General features: G+C 44.5%; 1 protein-coding gene and 1 long non-coding RNA gene across 7 annotated transcripts in view; both read left to right on the plus strand.

The window, feature by feature from the left end:
* Positions 1-2278, plus strand: part of LOC147029315 (uncharacterized) — a 29461-nt gene extending 27183 nt beyond the window's left edge. The window contains exon 3 of the long non-coding RNA XR_015055702.1: positions 1174-2278. This is a non-coding gene — a long non-coding RNA (uncharacterized LOC147029315). The remainder of the gene's footprint in view (positions 1-1173) is intronic.
* A 1029-nt stretch (positions 2279-3307) lies between these two features.
* The window catches only part of SH3BP4 (SH3 domain binding protein 4), a 92256-nt gene continuing 78513 nt past the window's right edge, over positions 3308-17050 (plus strand). For 2 of the 6 annotated variants that reach the window (XM_085872279.1, XM_085872284.1), the window contains exon 1: positions 3308-3458. The gene's annotated coding sequence lies outside the window, so the exon portion shown is untranslated. Of the gene's footprint in view, positions 3616-3648; positions 3779-17050 lie in introns of those variants that run through there. The other 4 variants (XM_085872278.1, XM_085872283.1, XM_085872282.1 and 1 more) reach the window with 3 other exon arrangements.

The raw sequence follows: 17050 nt of genomic DNA on the forward strand, positions 1-17050 counted from the left end.
ACTGGAAGTGTATCTCGTCTGGGGCACTGATCAACCACAGACTCGAGCGTGGCGTAGAATGCATCCTTCACGGTGAGATCACTCGCCTCATTTGGAGCATAAACAGAGACGAGGGAAATGACACCGAAGGAGTGATGAATCCTTTGTCTCATTATACGCTCGTTGACCGGTGTTACCTCAATTATCAATGGAGTCAGCTTATTGGACACAGCTGCAGCAACTCCTTGGGTATGGTAACCATCAGAGCGACCAGACCAATAGTAGGTGTAACTACCCACCATGATCTCGCCATCATTCGGTCTCCGAACCTCAGAGAGTGCTGCAATCCCGATGTCCAAACGCTTGAGCTCGGATGTCAACAGAGACAGGTGATTATCCTCTCTTAAGGATAGGACATTCCAGGCACCCACCCGAAGGTACCACCTCAGGTTAATCCAAGGGACTGTCGTCTGGTGGACGACTCCTCAGCACCACTCCGACACACTCTCCCGTAATCTGACCCAGGGATGTTACCCTGTGGTTTCCCTCCTATCATCAAAGATTGGGGGTCCCAAAGGCTTTGCCCCAATCCCGTCATCCGGTGAGCTGTCCTGCGAAGGGAAGCTGCACAGGGGGTACTCCCACGGAGTGGGTTTTCAGATTTTTTTGCGTTTTTGTGTTTTGCGGAACGAAGGGTTTTATGTTGGCCGGAGTGCAAATCCTGCCACCAACCTCCTAATAAAAAAGTAACCCAACTGCTGGAGGACGTCTGCAGACACAGTCGGGCACAATATCTGGATGGCCGTTGGCTCACGAGGAGCTCCTCCGCCCTTTGACAGGTTTTGTTCTTCATCCTGCTGGGTGGTCCATGTCATACACCCTCCTCACCAAAAAACCTGGTGGGGGAGACGGTTTATTCGCCGACAACCCGACCATTGAACAGGTTCGTGCAGGTTTACATGGTATCTGGAGAAGTTCACTGATCTTATCTGACCTGCCCTCACAACTAAGGTGGTATTTTAAAAATCCTCAATTTTCAACCTTGAAATTTGAAGAGTTGTTGCATCTTTGGTCACTGAATTCAACCACCAATCACTCTTTGAGGTCCAATTTGTTTCATGGATTTTGCAGGTGTCGTGCTCCGCATGACATATTCTTGTTTTTTTGTTTCTTTTTTTGTTTGTCTGTGTGCAGGATTTCTCAAAAAAGTTTTGGACGGATCCGGATGAAATTTTGTGGACAGGTTCGGTGCGTGATGAGGGAGAACTGATGAGATTTGGTGAAGATCCTCAACCAGATCCAGCTCCTGGAATGTTAAAAGTGATTCTTCACCATTGAGAGATAGGTCCACAAACGATGATACTACTGTATAGCATGGTATTTCAAAATTGTATTTGGGACTGATATGTTCTTGTGGATCAGGTATTACGTGCCGGAGGTACGCGCTCCACCGAGTGCCCTTCTAGTTTTCTCCATAATTTTGTTCTTTTGCAAGTAATGCACGTAATTTTCTACCTTTCACTGGTCTGAGATCACCTATGGATCAAAACACACACACACCAACCAACGATACACACGTGGTGGAGAGGAAGAGGGAGGAGAGGGGTTGAGTGGTTAGGGGGGGCATTCCACACCGTACACTCTATTGATTTTTGTGGGTGTGGTGAACAATTATCGACTTATCATCGACTAGGAGAGGCACGACCCATAATGATCTTCATTTGTAACAATTTAAAGAATCTTATTGAGCTTTTCTACTTTGTCAGTTGCTGCTATTTACCTGTTCGGCTGTTGGGTGCTTCCTTTTTCATGAAACCTCACCTGAGGTGGTCAAACCGGTCAAGGTCAAGAATGGTCGTGCGCTGTCCGTGGCTTGTGTTTAACGCAATGAAGGAGAAACCCAACTCGAGAGTCAGATGTGTGATGGTGCATCCTCCTCATGACCACTGACGTGGACCCACCCTGCTGGTGGTCATGGTCGTGGTCATGGTCGTGGTAAAAATGACCCGTTACCTCGGTAAACCCAGTCAGTTACTGGGTGACACTTGTCGGGCTTCATTCGACGGTCACGTGGGCAGAATGTCGAGATGACGTCACGCGCAAGTTTTGTCAACATCGAAAGTCACAAATCAAACCATCCATGTTCACCCTCTCCACCAGGCACTCAGCAGTCCAGGGTGTCGGGCGACCAGGGTTCGCTGTGATGGGTCGTTCTCATCGCTAAACCGATGTTTCACAACACGTGCAGCTCATTAAGGGCTCTTTCATTGTTATTATTATCGATATTAAAGATATGAGGTTATGAGCACGAGGTGCACATTCTGTTGTGGGCCGGAGTGGTGGGCAGGAACCAAAGCACGGCTTGAGACGTACGTCCTTCAGGGACATACACCTGCACTGTGCGGTTTCCTTGACACACAATTTAGCATCGTGTACATTTTATGGTATTCAACAACAACAACAACAAAATAGGTGCTCAGAAAGGAAAATGGTGTGTGAGAAAGGGGTAGGTGGGTAGGTCGGCAGGTGAGTGAGTGAATGAATGAATGAGTGAATGAATGAATGAATGGGTTTGTGAGTGAGTGAGTGAGTGAGTAAGACTTGTTGAATGTTTGAAGTAAGGGTGTGGTGTGTGTGGTGTGCACGAGTGAGTGTTCAGCACGAATGGAAATGAAAGCCGTTCAAAGCGTCCTGGTGCGCGGAATTTGTTTCGGACGAGTCGACGTCACCGTAAATGTGCGTAAAGTTTGCGAACAGGTGTGGAAGTGACAATAAGACTGAGAGTGTAAGGTTGGCACGGGAGCCTCTTGGCAGGAGGGGCGGAGTCGTGAAGGAAAGAGAAAGAGAAAGCGGAGAAGGGGGCGGAGTCGTGGAGGAGAAGGGGGCGGAGTCGTGGAGGAGAAGGGGGCGGAGTCGTGGAGGAGAAGGGGGTGGAGTCGTGGAGCAAAGGCGTGAGGAGAAGGGGGCGCGTCGTGAAGGAGAATAGAAGGGAGCGGAGTCGTGAAGTAAAGGCGTGAGGAGAAGGGGGCGGAGTCGTGAAGTAAAATCGTGGAGGAGAAGGGGGCGGAGTCGTGGAGGAGAAGGGAGCAGAGTCGTGAAGACAAGGCGTGAGGAGAAGGGGGCGGAGTCGTGAAGTAAAATCGTGGAGGAGAAGGGGCGGAGTCGTGAAGTAAAATCGTGGAGGAGAAGGGGCGGAGTCGTGAAGTTAAATCGTGGAGGAGAAGGGGCGGAGTCGTGAAGTTAAATCGTGGAGGAGAAGGGGCGGAGTCGTGAAGTCAAAGCGTGAGGAGAAGGGGGCGGAGTCGTGACGGAAAGGCGTGGAGGAGAAGGGGGCGGAGTCGTGAAGTAAAATCGAGGAGAAGGGGGCGGAGTCGTGAAGTAAAATCGAGGAGAAGGGGGCGGAGTCGTGAAGTAAAAGCGTGAGGAGAAAGGGGCGGAGCGAAGCAACAGGCGACGGATCGAGTGCCGACGTGCTATTGGTGAGCTCTGCACTCTATACCTATCCTACCTTTGGTGTCGTACTCTCGGTAAGCCGTTGGACAAAGCAGCGTACCCCTCTTGTGTGTAACCGCGTGTTCGCGGATACTGGAGGAATCATTGCGGGCAAGGCGGGAGGGGTTCTTCTGTTCCTCACGGGTCAGGTTCCTCCTCCGTGCCTCCGCGGATCAGTGCCTCCGGGCCTCGGCGACGTGTGCTCATCCTCACTTTTGTGCAATACGATTCACCCTGCTCGTGCTCTCTTCAATATCCGCACAAACTCGAACTGGAAAGGGTTTGTTGGTTTTACATGTATACTCAGGTAAAGGTAAATGAAGTGACGATTGAGATCCTGAAGTTTTTTTTTTTTGTTCTTTTTTTGTTTTGTTTGTAAGTTCGCTTGTTCTAAAAACTCCAAATAATGTCCTTTTGTGTTTTTGATATCTATATATACATATGGTGAACATGTAAATGATTTCGGAGCTGGTCCGGTGGAGCCGCGCGTGGCCCCGGATCAGCCGAGTGAGTGTAAACGTGTTAATGGGAAACGTTGACTCTGGAGATTCACCTTTAGTGTGTGTGTGTGTGTGTGTGTGTGTGTGTGTGTGTGTGTGTGTGTGTAGGGAGAGAGAGAGTGAGTGTGATCTCTCTCACACACACACACACACACACACACACACACACACACACACACACACACACACACACACACACACACACACACTCATTTCTGGAGGCCATCTGTGAACATTGGAACTCTTCTCACTTTCAGGTAATGCGTGCTGTGTCCGTGTTCAAGACCAAGGACAGGCTTCCCCTCGGTTGGGTTTGTGTTTTAATATTTGTGTTCAGTACAGTACACCGGACCCACAATCATTGTCTGCTGTAAAAAAAAAAAATCGAAGGGAATAAGAGTTGATCACAGCGAGTGGACGCATGGATGGGTTGGGCATCGCATGTCGAGCACACCTGCTGGGGGCAACCCATCACCAATCACCCACCCAAAAGGTCATTGATGAGCCGGCTGAGTTTTCCCGATAATCCAGTGACGTGGAAATTCGGAGATGAGTTTGACTCTATGAACACGACGATCCAAATGCAGGACGCTGCTGCTTTCAGCTCCGTTTGAACCCACAACCCCTGGGATCCCATTCCCAGTACGAAGCTGCAGACCATTACTGTGCCCAGGACATATTGAATATAATACGTGCTTATCTTGTTCTGTCATGAAAAACAACAAGACCTCGATGGCTCCGCAAATTGTTTGGGGACCTTCACCTGCCCCTGGGTGGGAAGTGCAAGGCTTGGTTTAGCAATTAGGAGAAAATCCTCCTGCCATTGACACACTATGCCTGGTGTTGGCTTCATGGTTCGGGTGGTGGGCTTGGGATGCAAGGATCCTGAGTCCAAATCCCACTCGGCTGTTGAATTAACACCAGGTGGGGTTGACTCTACCTGTCATCCTTCCGATGTTGGCAAAATGAGTGCCAACTTGCTGGTGTCCTGTGTCGGAGCGGAGACCTTTCCAGGATTGTGTCCAATATCCAAGGAGACTGCTTTGGCAGCATCAACGCTCTGCACAGAGTATGGTCCCAATGGGTGGATGTTGGATTGACACACTCCTTCAAAGACAAACTCTCATTTTTGGGGGGGGGGGGGGTGGGGGGGACGATTATTTAATTTAATTTATTTATTTTTGAGATATTAATTGTTCTTCCAAAAATAAAAACCATTGACATTTCCCAAGTGGGATTGTGCAATCAAGGATGTTCATGTGTGTGGTTCTGCAAGTATGTGCAAGTTCCCACTGACTATAATGGGTGTGTGTAATCGCACACAATCCAGACACGAGGAGTGATCTCCAAATCCGTTGGCAAGCATGCGGCATTGACTCACTTTGATAAACCTATTTATTTATATCTTTTACTTGGTGTTTTCAAAATTCTGGCAACAATTTAAACCAGTAATCTGAATGATAACTTACTTGCTTCGACTCCTCTCTTGTATTCTTGTTTCAGACTTCAACGCTTGTGTTTTTACTCGTCATGTCGGCGGTTAGGTGTGTGTATGTGCGTATGCCAGGTTACCTTGTGATATATGAATGGTGCACCGAAACGAGAAACGAAAAATGTCTATTATAAGACATTTATTTATGAACGTTGAAGTGAAATAAGTATCGGCAGATATAATTTGAATATTTAACAAATGTAGACCAGATAATTATAGTAGTAAAATAATAATAATTTAATTGCTGTCACCTCGCAGGATTACACCAGAAGATTATACTATAAATAGTTCATCATGATTTATTTATGACTGTTGGATTGGAATTGCTAAGAAAGCTCACTTCCACTTATGTACTGCCTTGTAGTTACCTTGAAAACTGAAAAATTATGAAATTATTTATTACAAGGCTCGTGGCGTAAAGGTCGTAATGGTTAGAACGTCTGTTATCCTGGGAGGTCAGTGGTTTGAACCCCGGTCGAGTCGTACCAGACTTTAATAATGGTGCGTGCTGCTTCCTTGCTTGATATTCAGTATTTAAATTTATTAATTTATTTATTTTAGAATAGAGCATGAACGAATGACGATATGTTGGTAACCATAGCACAGACTTTGATGGGCCAAATGGCCTCCTCTTGTGAATTGGATGGTCTGAAAAGTTCCCCCCCCTTCTAATTGGAAATGCAAATCAACCATTTTAAATGAGAAGATCATAAAAAATCCAAAAAAAATCAACATTTTATTTATTATGCAAAGAAATTACGAAGTAATCGCACAAAGTTTGATGCAATTATGCTTTTTCATGAGATGCTGTATGGTTGCTGCAATGAGGCTTTGTATCCTTGATGAAAGGTGGAGTGAACGAAAGCGCAAATAAGTATAAATATAAATCTCGAGAGGTGTCATTATGTTTGATTTATTTATTTATTTTCAGCAAAGGTGCCTTGTCTGCATATTCGAGTACATTCTGAAAAGGCTCGATGGATGTTCTTTTGATGTGATGTTTATCTCCACCACCCGGCGGGCGAAGTTATGGACAATGTTTCATGACGAGTATCACATCATTGCCACCTGACCTGTTCTCCACATCTGAACACTTCTATCGCCGTCGTCGCTTTCGCAGCTTGTGCAAAATGTGTTTGTTGTGCCCTGATGGTTGTGCTTTGTTCTTTTTTTTTCATGCATTTAACCTCATCCCTTGTTCCTTTTATTTTCTTCCTTCCTGCTCCTGTTTTTTTTTCATACCTTGTAATTGTGAAGCTTCATCTTGTTTTTTTTTTTTTTTTTTTTTTTTTTCCTGCATTTTAAGCTCCATACGTACTTATTCATTTTATGACGCAAGAGGCACAGGGCACTTTGCTCGCTGAATAATTGTTATTGAGCAGCAGCCTCATTCCTCATCTGTCATCGCTGTTGTGGGCTGACGGGATAGCTTCGAGGAACGCATACTCACCCTCGAAGCCGTTTAGCCTGGGTTTGGATATTGGACTAACTTTAAACTTCATCTTGGTGTTTTGTGGGCAGGATGATTCATCAATGTGTGTGTCGTTCCTCGGATCGATGGGCGTCCAGTCTGCCAGCATTAGTTGGTGGACGTTAAAGATCCTGCTGTATCCTTTGTAAAGAGTAAGCGTTATCGCTGGAATGCTGAACAGATTCCAAATCCCTGCTCTATCCTAAGGAGGATGGGGAAGAAGGATGTGTGTGTGCAGGGGAGGGGGGTACAGCATTGGCACAGCTGCATTCCCAGCAAATGATGCTACCTGCAGCCATGTGCTGCATCGGAATGAACATCCCTGTTGTCGTAGTTGTACATCTCAAACTCAGCAGTTTTGCACAGTACCCACTTGTCTCATATGAATGAAAGCGAACAACAACAACAACAACAACAACAACAACAACAACAACAACAAAAAGCACATTTAGTGCTTCACGGTTGACACTAATCGTGGAAATTTGAGTTCTGTTCTGATGAGCTCTGCTTCATCTGTTGATAATCCTTCTGAAAAGAACTTGCACCCTCTATTGTGAAGAGTTCACGTCTTATGAGTGTACTGTATGTGATCGTTTTACTTGTTTGAAAGCAGCTTGTGTTTTATGGGCTCCATTAAATAGTTACAATGGCTTTAATTTGGTACTGATGTGTAAGTTTTGGATGAAGAAAAGCTTTTTATTTTGTAGCATTACCAAACATGCCTGGTGTTTGCTTAATGGTTATGGTGGTGGGCTTGGGATCCTTGGGTCCTGAGTTCAAATCCCACTCGGCTGTTTAATTAATACCATGTGGGGTTGACTCTGCCTGTCATCCTTCCGAGGTCGGTAAAATGTGTGCCAGCTTGCTGGTATTCTGCGTCGGAGTGGCGACCCGTCCAGGATTGTGCCCAATAGCCAAGGAGATTGCTTAGGCAGCACCAACGCTCTGCACGGAGTATGGTCCCAATCTCCTCCTCCTCCTCCTCATTGCTAAAACATGGTGGAATATGTGTAATGCAGCAAGTAGACTTGTATCATGCTCTGTGATACCTTTTGATGGGCACAAGAACGTTATTCTGAGATGAGCTTTCTTCGATTTCCTGTGATTTATAATGAGTGGTTTAGATCTGAAATATCCTTCTTGTATTGATAACAGTGTGGTTGGAGGATAATTTTCCTGCTGTTATTAGTGACAAACAACAAATGTGCAAAAATTGTGTTAATTGGGATTAAAAAACAAAACTTCAAAATTGATCTTTATGCTGAGTTGGAAGGGTTAAAAAAAAAAATTAATTACTATTTTTATATACGCCAACGTAATGCCATGATTATAAACTGCCAGGACTGGTTCCGGGAAGTTTTTGTGTGAATAGTGAATTTGATTTCTTTCCTTTTACCTCTTGCTCCTTGCTATTATATTATGTTTATGCCTCAGCTGCCGAAGTCGCCAGAGACATTATGTTTTCAGGTTGTCCATCCAGCTGTCCGTCCGTCCATCCGTGATAGGTTTTCGTTTCCGTGATAACTTAAGAATGGCTGAATGGATCGAAGTCAAACTTGGTAAAAAAAATATGTAGAATTATGTAAAGATGAACTGATTCAATAATTGGGTCAAAAGGTCAGAGGTCATGTTCGGAAAAAGTTATGTTTCTGCTCTAGCTTATATGATCCGGTGATGGGATTTTGACCAAATTTGGTCTCGGTATACTGTATGATGCAAAAATGAACTGATAAGATGGTGGCATCAAGAGGTCAAAGGTCGGAGTGCGTGATAAGTTTTCATGACTGCGATAACTTAAGAATGGCTGAATGGATCGAAGTCAAACTTGGTAAAAAAAATATGTAGAATTATGTAAAGATGAACTGATTCAATAATTGGGTCAAAAGGTCAGAGGTCATGTTCGGAAAAAGTTATGTTTCTGTTCTAGCTTATATGATCCGGTGATGGGATTTTGACCAAATTTGGTCTTGGTATACGGTATGATGCAAAAATGAACTGATAAGATGGTGGCATCAAGAGGTCAAAGGTCGGAGTGCGTGATAAGTTTTCATGACTGCGATAACTTAAAGAATGGCTGAAGGGATCCAAGTCAAACTTGGTACAAGTATGTATAATGATGTATGCATAAACTGATTAGATTATGGAGTCAAGAGGTCAACAGTCATGTCAGGTAAAAATGTGATATTTGAAAACAGCTGAAGGGATTTAAATCAAACTTGGTACAAGTATGTATTATGATGTAATAATGTGGGCAGAGGCATATCTGTGGATGTCGCGACGTCGAAGAGTGACTTTCTAGTTTGGTTTATTTATTTATTTTTTTGTCTTGGACACAAAATGTAACAATCCTGCAACCTGTTTTGGCATGAATGAAGTTTCTCACAGTGTGAATGTTTATAAACAAATAAAAATTAATTGGGATAGCAGAAATGGGTTTCTATTATTCAAGGAATTGTGGGTGATTACAACAATACAGTCAATTCCTTTGTCAAATCAAAACCTTGAAACATTTCCACAAGTACCATAATGAAAGAGATTAACCAGAGGAAACTTGTATTAAAAGTTTGTGATATTGTTAGAATTTACAGTTAGAAATCACATTTTGAAAAAGGTGGTGATACCAAAAGATTGATTAATGAGCTTTAATAAGTTGTAGATGTTTTAAACACACTTTCTCCAAACTTGTAATCAATATCATTTGAATGTCAAATAAATTTTATGTTCATTTTACGCACAGGAACTCGGAAAACAAAATTTATTTATTTACTCATTCACGTCTCGGTTCGAAATTCCACGTCTTTTACATCATCTATCTCAAGTTTTTATACCTCCGAGCTTTTGCCCAATATTCAGGTAGTGGACAAAAAATACGGAAACGCCAATGTAATGCCATTTAATGTGGCGTTGGGCCACCATATTGGCCAGTATGGCTTGTACGCACCGTGGCGTGGAGTCCACCAGCGTCTGGAATTCTGTGCTCGGGATGCAACACCATTCTTCCACGAAAAAGTCAATCAACTCGCACCTGTTTGATGGAGGTGGAAAACGCTGTCTCCGGCATTGTTCCAGAATATCCAATCGATGCTCGATTGAGTTCATATCTGGTGACTGTGAAGACCATGAAATACGGATAACAACAGTGTCGTGCTCCTCAAATGATTGGGCAACCACACATGCTCTTGGGAGAGGGGGGGGTTTCCTCTGGCAGCCATCTTCGCCATAATTATAGGCAACCAGGTCTGTGCAGCATTTTTATACATGACTCCAAGCTTGCTTTAACACATGGGCCACACCTGTGGGAAGCCGTTGATTGGTATCCCTTATTTACTCAGATGTTTCCATCTTATTGTTATATATATATATATATATATATATACACTCTGGTGTGTGATGTCACCCTGACTGTCCATTGGTGCTGTACCTGTGTACCTCTGAAACTGTAAATACCCACAATGTATCTCATTTTTTTTGTGATATTCAGTGTTTATTTCTTTTCACCCTCTCATTTGCTCAAGTTCATCTGCTATCTGCTTGGAAATCTGCAAACATTACTGCCCTGCACAAAAAAGGTGCAAAAACAGATCCCTGCAATGACAGACCAATCAGCCTTCTCCCAATCATAAGCAAGGTTATGGAATCCATCATCGCTTCCGACATTAAATCCTTCCTCTTCGCCAATGGCCTGATTTCCGATCATCAATTTGGTTTCAGACCAGGTCACTCGACCCTGGATATGCTGCTTCTGCTCTCCCAACAATGGATGGAGGTCCTCAATGCCGGATATGAAATCGGAGCCATATCCCGAGACGTATCGCGTGCTTTTGACACTGTCTGGCACCCTGCCCTGCTCACCAAACTCTCTTCCTATGGTATCCAAGGCCATCTCCACTCATGGCTCGCAGACATTCTCTCTTGTCGTAGTCAACGTGTGGCCCTAAATGGAGTTCTTTCACCCCCTCTTCCTGTGCAGGCTGGAGTTCCTCAAGGTAGTGTTCTGGGCCCTGTTCTTTTTCTGGTTTTCATCAATGATCTCTCGGACTCTCTGGAAAATCCTCTTTATCTCTTTGCTGATGACTCCACCCTCTGTCGTACCATCTGTCATTCCTCAGAACGGCAAGCAGCAGCTTCTTCACTCACTGCAGATCTGGGTAAAATCACAAACTGGTCCAACACGTGGAACATGTCTTTCAATCTGAAAAAATCTCACACTGTCACTATGTCTCTCTGAAAGGACCGTTTGGCAACCCCCCCATACATTTTCCCAGAATCCACTGGAAAAAGTCCTTTTCTTTCAAGCTTCTGGGTCTCACTATCTGCCATGATCTTTCCTGGGAAAGCCACATTTCCAACCTGGCCTCAAAAGCCAGTCGTCAACTGGGAATCCTCCATCGTGCAAAGTCCTTCCTCGGCCCACCTGAGCTCCTGACAACATACAATGATTTCGTCCGCATCCTGATGGAGTACTGCTCTCCCCTCTGGGCTGGTGCTCCTGCCTCCCACCTTTCTCGGCTTTACGCCCTGGCAACCAAGGCATTTCGGATCATTGGCATCTCCAGCGATGAGGCTGAGTCTTTGGGCGTCTCACTCTCTCACTGCAGGCAGGTTGGTGGTCGTTCTGTCTTCCACCGTCTCCTCTCCGGTCTCGCCCCCCCCCACCCCTGCTGTGTCTGCGATTTGTCCCCACCTTATTTCCGCAGGACGCTCATGGTCTGCCAACAACCCCCTTCTGGTAAAATCACGAATCGCTGCTCACCTTCACTCTTTCATTCCTCCTTTTTCCCCACCTTTGCAATAAACTCCCTCACTCTGTTCAATCCTATTCTTCCCTCCAGTCCTTCAAAACATCTGGTCACCACCACCTCTTATCACCCCCCATCCAAATCCTCAATCTTTTCTACCCCCGTTAATCCACCCTAAACCCACCTCCTTCAAATTCCCTACTTTTCTTCCTGAAAGTCCCTGTAATGTCCATCTTGTATACTCCATCTCTCTCCCTTCCACAGATCTCCTAATGTCTCTGTTCCCCACTGTTTTGTCCTTCCCTCTCCTGCCCCTCTTGTCTCATGCCCCCCTTGCTGTGTGTTGTTTGTTATCTCTCATACGAGCCTCAACAAGTTGTTCAAAAATTAAAAAAAAAAATTTGTGTGTAAATACATCTTGTACTTACTTTCCTCTATTTGTATTCTTCCTTATTCAATTGTATCATTTGTGATTTATTAAGAGTTTACATATGGACTCTTGGAGTGCTGAAATACATCTCCTGTATTTTAGTTAATTCTCACAATAAATAGCTGATCATTTAACTTCGTATCGGTTGAAGTCATATTTTCCAGGAATGTAGCCCTGACTGAAAGTGATCATTCCCAGTGCATTAAAATACATTGGGGTGGAGGGAAAGCTGTGGAGCTATATTGGACAAGTGATCCTGACAGCTCTTGTTGGAGGTAACTGTGAGGCAACTGATCTCACACCGATTAACGAGTTTAGTTTAATACTAATGTTTCGTTTAATTTGCTTATCCTCCTTGTACAAGACTGCCAAGGCAGTTTCATTGGCTTGGGGTTGAAGTTCCAGATGAGTCGCCACTGCGACGCAGTATGCGCAACTGAGAGTGCAGGGATATAGACAGCCAGGGTGTCGGCGATGGTTCGCCAATCTTCACGAAGGATACTGTGGGATCTTCAAAGTCCACCGACTAATGTTAGCAGTTAGGCACCTGGCTGGTTTTGATGTCCACCCGAGGGACGACACACCCATGATGAATTGCCCTGCCTGTGAAACATCGGGATGGAAGTTTATAGCTGGGTCGTCATTCAAACCCAAGCAATTGTACCAGGACAAAACATCGCCGATGGAAAAATTAATACCCAAGTTATTTGCATTTCTTTTGAAGGTGTTTCTGCTTTCTTCAGATACAAGATTGTTTTTTTTTTTTTTTTTTTTTTTTTAAGTCGAAAGCTTGATTTGGTAAGACATGGGTGCGATCAAGATGAACTTTGCCTCGTTTGACATTAATGATTTACTTGCTCTACCTGTTTTAAACCTTCATTGACACAAAAGAGTGGTGGGGGGAGGGGGGGGTTGGTGGTGCCAGGGATGTTTCTCATCATTGCTACTTGTTGAAGCTGAATGTGTAACTTTTGCTCCATTTTTATATTGTACAAAATCTTGGCAGAGTTTATCTCAATTTTTGCATCATCATGGTAAATGTTTAATATAATTTGATCCTTTTTGTCTAACCTTGCTTCTTGGAATCGTCGACAATTTCCCTTAAAATGCGAATAACTTGGGTGCAACCCCCTTCCCCCCTAAGTGAATTATCTTGTTCCGATAGGTTATTATCTACACGTGTGTGATGATGATCCATTGGTAAAATCGTGCAACATGCTGAGGGTACCAACATTTATTTATTTGTTTATTTATTTATTTTCAGGTTTTCTGCGAAGAAACTAACAAACCAAAAACAGTAACATGCAATGTTGAATTGCTCTTCCATTGGACTCTTTTCAGGCCTTTCTTTTTTATCAAGTACTGAATATCTGAGCTAATTGATTTGATTTCTGGTTGTGGGTTGGGGGTTGTCTTAGCCAAGAAAAACTTTTTGAACGCCTATTTGAGTCGATGATCAAGCTTTCCATTTGCTCAACTTCTGTGCCTGTGTTTCTTTGGAAAAACTTGTATATCTTCAAACATTCTCGAAGGCTTTGACAGTTCCGATCTTTTATTTATCAAGCCGCATCTTTTTTGATTTGCATGTTCTTGCATTTACCAGTAATTGGCAAGGTTTGGAAAATTATACCTGAGAGTTGATAACATTTTTGGTAACTCCATCACATCACTGTCATCAAGGGCGAGCATGATAGCCGAGGTAGTATTCACACTCACCTCTGAGCTATCGAGCCGAGGTTTAAATCTAAGCCTAGCTTTAAACTCATCCGCATGGTGATGCATCTGTGTGCCGTCCCTTCGATGGACGTTAAACTGGGGGTCCAATCCGTCAGCATTAGTTGGTGGATATGAAAGATCCCACGATATCCTTCACAAAGAAGAAGCGAGCTATCTCTGGCATCCTGAACAAATTCCAAGTTCCAGCACACTCGGTCGAGTATCTTCCAAAGGAGTGGTGACCCATCCAGGATTGTAGTCTTAGCCAAGAAACTGCTTCAGTTGAACCGATGCGTGGTACACGATGATCACTGTCATCACGTTGTCCTTCTACCCACCATCACCTTGCTCTTCCATCGAGCTAGATATTGTATTTAAGGAGGATGATGATGAACTTGCTCACTTGAAAGCAAGGGTTCTGGCTCTAGTTCCTTCATGATCAGAGGCTATCTTCTCAGCTCTGAGAAACCACATTCAATGGCTGAGGTAGGTGTTCTGTAATTATCTTGTTTAACAGTTTTTATTGATTGATAATGCATGCTTTCGAACATGTCATTGAGTACTTTCATGGTTAATTTTTGACTGTGCTCATGTCCCCTTCTCTCAGGACGTATTCTCTAGCAGGCCTCCATCAGTCAGGTATAGCGCCTTCAGAAAGTATTCAAACCCCTCAACTTTTGTCACATTTTGTTGAGTTACAGCCTGATTTTAAAATGATTTTAAATTTAAATTTTTTGCTTTCGATCGACACAAAATTTCCCAAAATGACAAAGTGAAAACGTGTTTTCAGAAATTTTTACAAGTTGATTGAAAATTAAAGGCAGAAATATCTAATTTACACACGTAAGTGACAAGAAATTTAAATTTAATCCATTTTAAATTCAGGGGTTTGATGTGACAACAAAATGTGACAAAAGTCGAGGGGTTTGAATACTTTCTGGAGGCGCTGTACGTGACTCTTTCCTCTTCTCCTGTTTGGTAATTTTCTTGCTTGTTGCCTCATTTTCAGGTGTTGCTCTCCCCTCGGTCACCTCACTCTTCGATGTTCCTCGTTATTGTGCGGGAGAAGGGGAGGGTGTTCTAATTCCAACATTAATTATTATCCAGTATCGAACAGTTAATTTGTGCAGTTGAAGCATCATTGTGTGTGATTTTATTTTATTTTTTGCACTGCAAGTATCAGTATGGCTCGGTGTGGGTACCTCTCTCACCTGCCATGGCACCTCAGCAAAAGCTTTCTGCGACTCATTGGGACTGACTCAATCGGTCAACTTCCCGACCCGGATCTCAACCAATGGTACTCCATCTCTTCTGGATCTGATTTTGACAAATTTCCCTGACAATATCTGCTGCTCTTCCTTCGCTCCAAATGGTTCTTCTGACCACGTCCTTGTCAAAGTGGACATCTCTCTGGCTGTTATCAGAGAACCACCTCACCGCCGTCGAGTCTGGCATTTCACTCAAGCCGACTGGCAGGGTCTCCGAGCAGCCATCAAACTTACAGACTGGTCTCCTATCACTACTTTCTCAAACATCAACTCATCCTGGGAATTCTTTCAAAGAAACTTGCTCTCCCTCATGCACAGATTTATCCCCTCTCGTGTTCAGTTGTCTTACCCTTCCTCCCGCCCTTGGTTTACTGAAGCTTGTGGCGAGGCAGTTGTCCTGAAACAACTTGCCTTCGCCTCATGGAAAGCAAACCCAACTGAGGGCAATCTCAGTTCTTTCCACAAAGCTCGGAACAAGTGTGTATCTACCCTTAGGAGAACCAGAAAACAACATCTTTCTCATCTCAAGTCTGAACTCTCAAACCTCTCTCCCTCCTCAAAATCCTGGTGGCGTTTAATCAAATCTGTTTCTGGTGTATGTTCCCCCTCCATCCCCTCCCTTACCTCAAATGGCCGCACTGCTGATTCCACACGTGATAAAGCTGAATGTCTAAACTCGGTGTTTGCAGCTAAATCTTGTGTCCTAAACCCATCACTATCTCTACCCACTTTACCCAGTCGCACCCAACTGTCCCTGGACTCTGTATCCTTTTCTCCTGACAAGGTGGAGAGCTTGCTTTCAAACCTCGAGTCAGATTCTGCAACCGGTCCAGACGGCATCAGCCCACGTGTCCTCAAAGCCTGCTCTTCTGCTCTTGCTCACCCTCTCTCTGTTCTATTCACCCTCTCATTTGCCCAAGGTCATCTGCCATCTGCTTGGAAATCTGCTAACATCACTGCCCTGCATAAAAAGGTGCAAAAACAGATCCCTATAACTACAGACCAATCAGCCTTCTCCCAATCATCAGCAAGGTGATGGAATCCATCATCGCCTCAGATATGAAATCCTTCCTCTTCTCCAATGGCTTGATTTCCAATCATCAATTTGGTTTCAGACCAGGTCACTCTACCCTGGATATGCTGCTTCTGCTCTCCCATCAATGGATGGAGGTCCTCAATGCCAGACAGGAAATCCGAGCCGTATCCCTGGACATATCACGTGCTTTTGACACAGTCTGGCACCCTGCCCTACTCACCAAACTCTCTTCCCATGGTATTCAAGGCCATCTTCACTCATGGCTCGCAGACTTCCTCTCCTGTCGCAGTCAACGTGTGGCCCTAAATAGAGTTCTTTCATCCCCTCTTCCTGTGCAGGCTGGAGTTCCTCAAGGTAGCGTTCTGGGCCCTGTTCTTTTTCTGGTTTTCATCAATGATCTCTCGGACTCTCTGGAAAATCCTCTATTTCTCTTTGCCGACGACTCCACCCTCTGCCATACCATCTGTCATCCCTCAGACCAGCAAGCAGCAGCTTCTTCACTCACTGCAGATCTGGATAAAATCACAAACTGGTCCAACACGTGGAACATGTCTTTCAATCCAGACAAATCTCACACTCTCACTATGTCTCTTCGAAAGGACCGTTTACAAAACCCCCCAATCCACTTTCTCAACAATCCTCTGGAAGAAGTCTTTTCTTTCAAGCTTCTAGGTCTCACTATCTGCCATGACCTTTCCTGGGAAAGTCACATTTCCAACCTCGCCTCAAAAGCCAGTCGCCGACTGGGAATCCTCCGTCGTGCTAAGTCCTTCCTCGGCCCTCTTGAGCTCCTGACCACTTACAAAGCTTTTGTCCGTAGCCTGATGGAGTACTGCTCTCCCCTCTGGGCTGGTGCTCCTGCCTCCCACCTTTCTCGGCTTCACGCTGTCGAAACCAGGGCATTTAAGATAATCGGCATCTCCCGCA

Source organism: Eptatretus burgeri, chromosome 3, assembly GCF_056783735.1.
Source record: "Eptatretus burgeri isolate ZD-2024b chromosome 3, Ebu_testis_v1, whole genome shotgun sequence".
NCBI classification, from domain to species: Eukaryota; Metazoa; Chordata; class Myxini; order Myxiniformes; family Myxinidae; genus Eptatretus; species Eptatretus burgeri.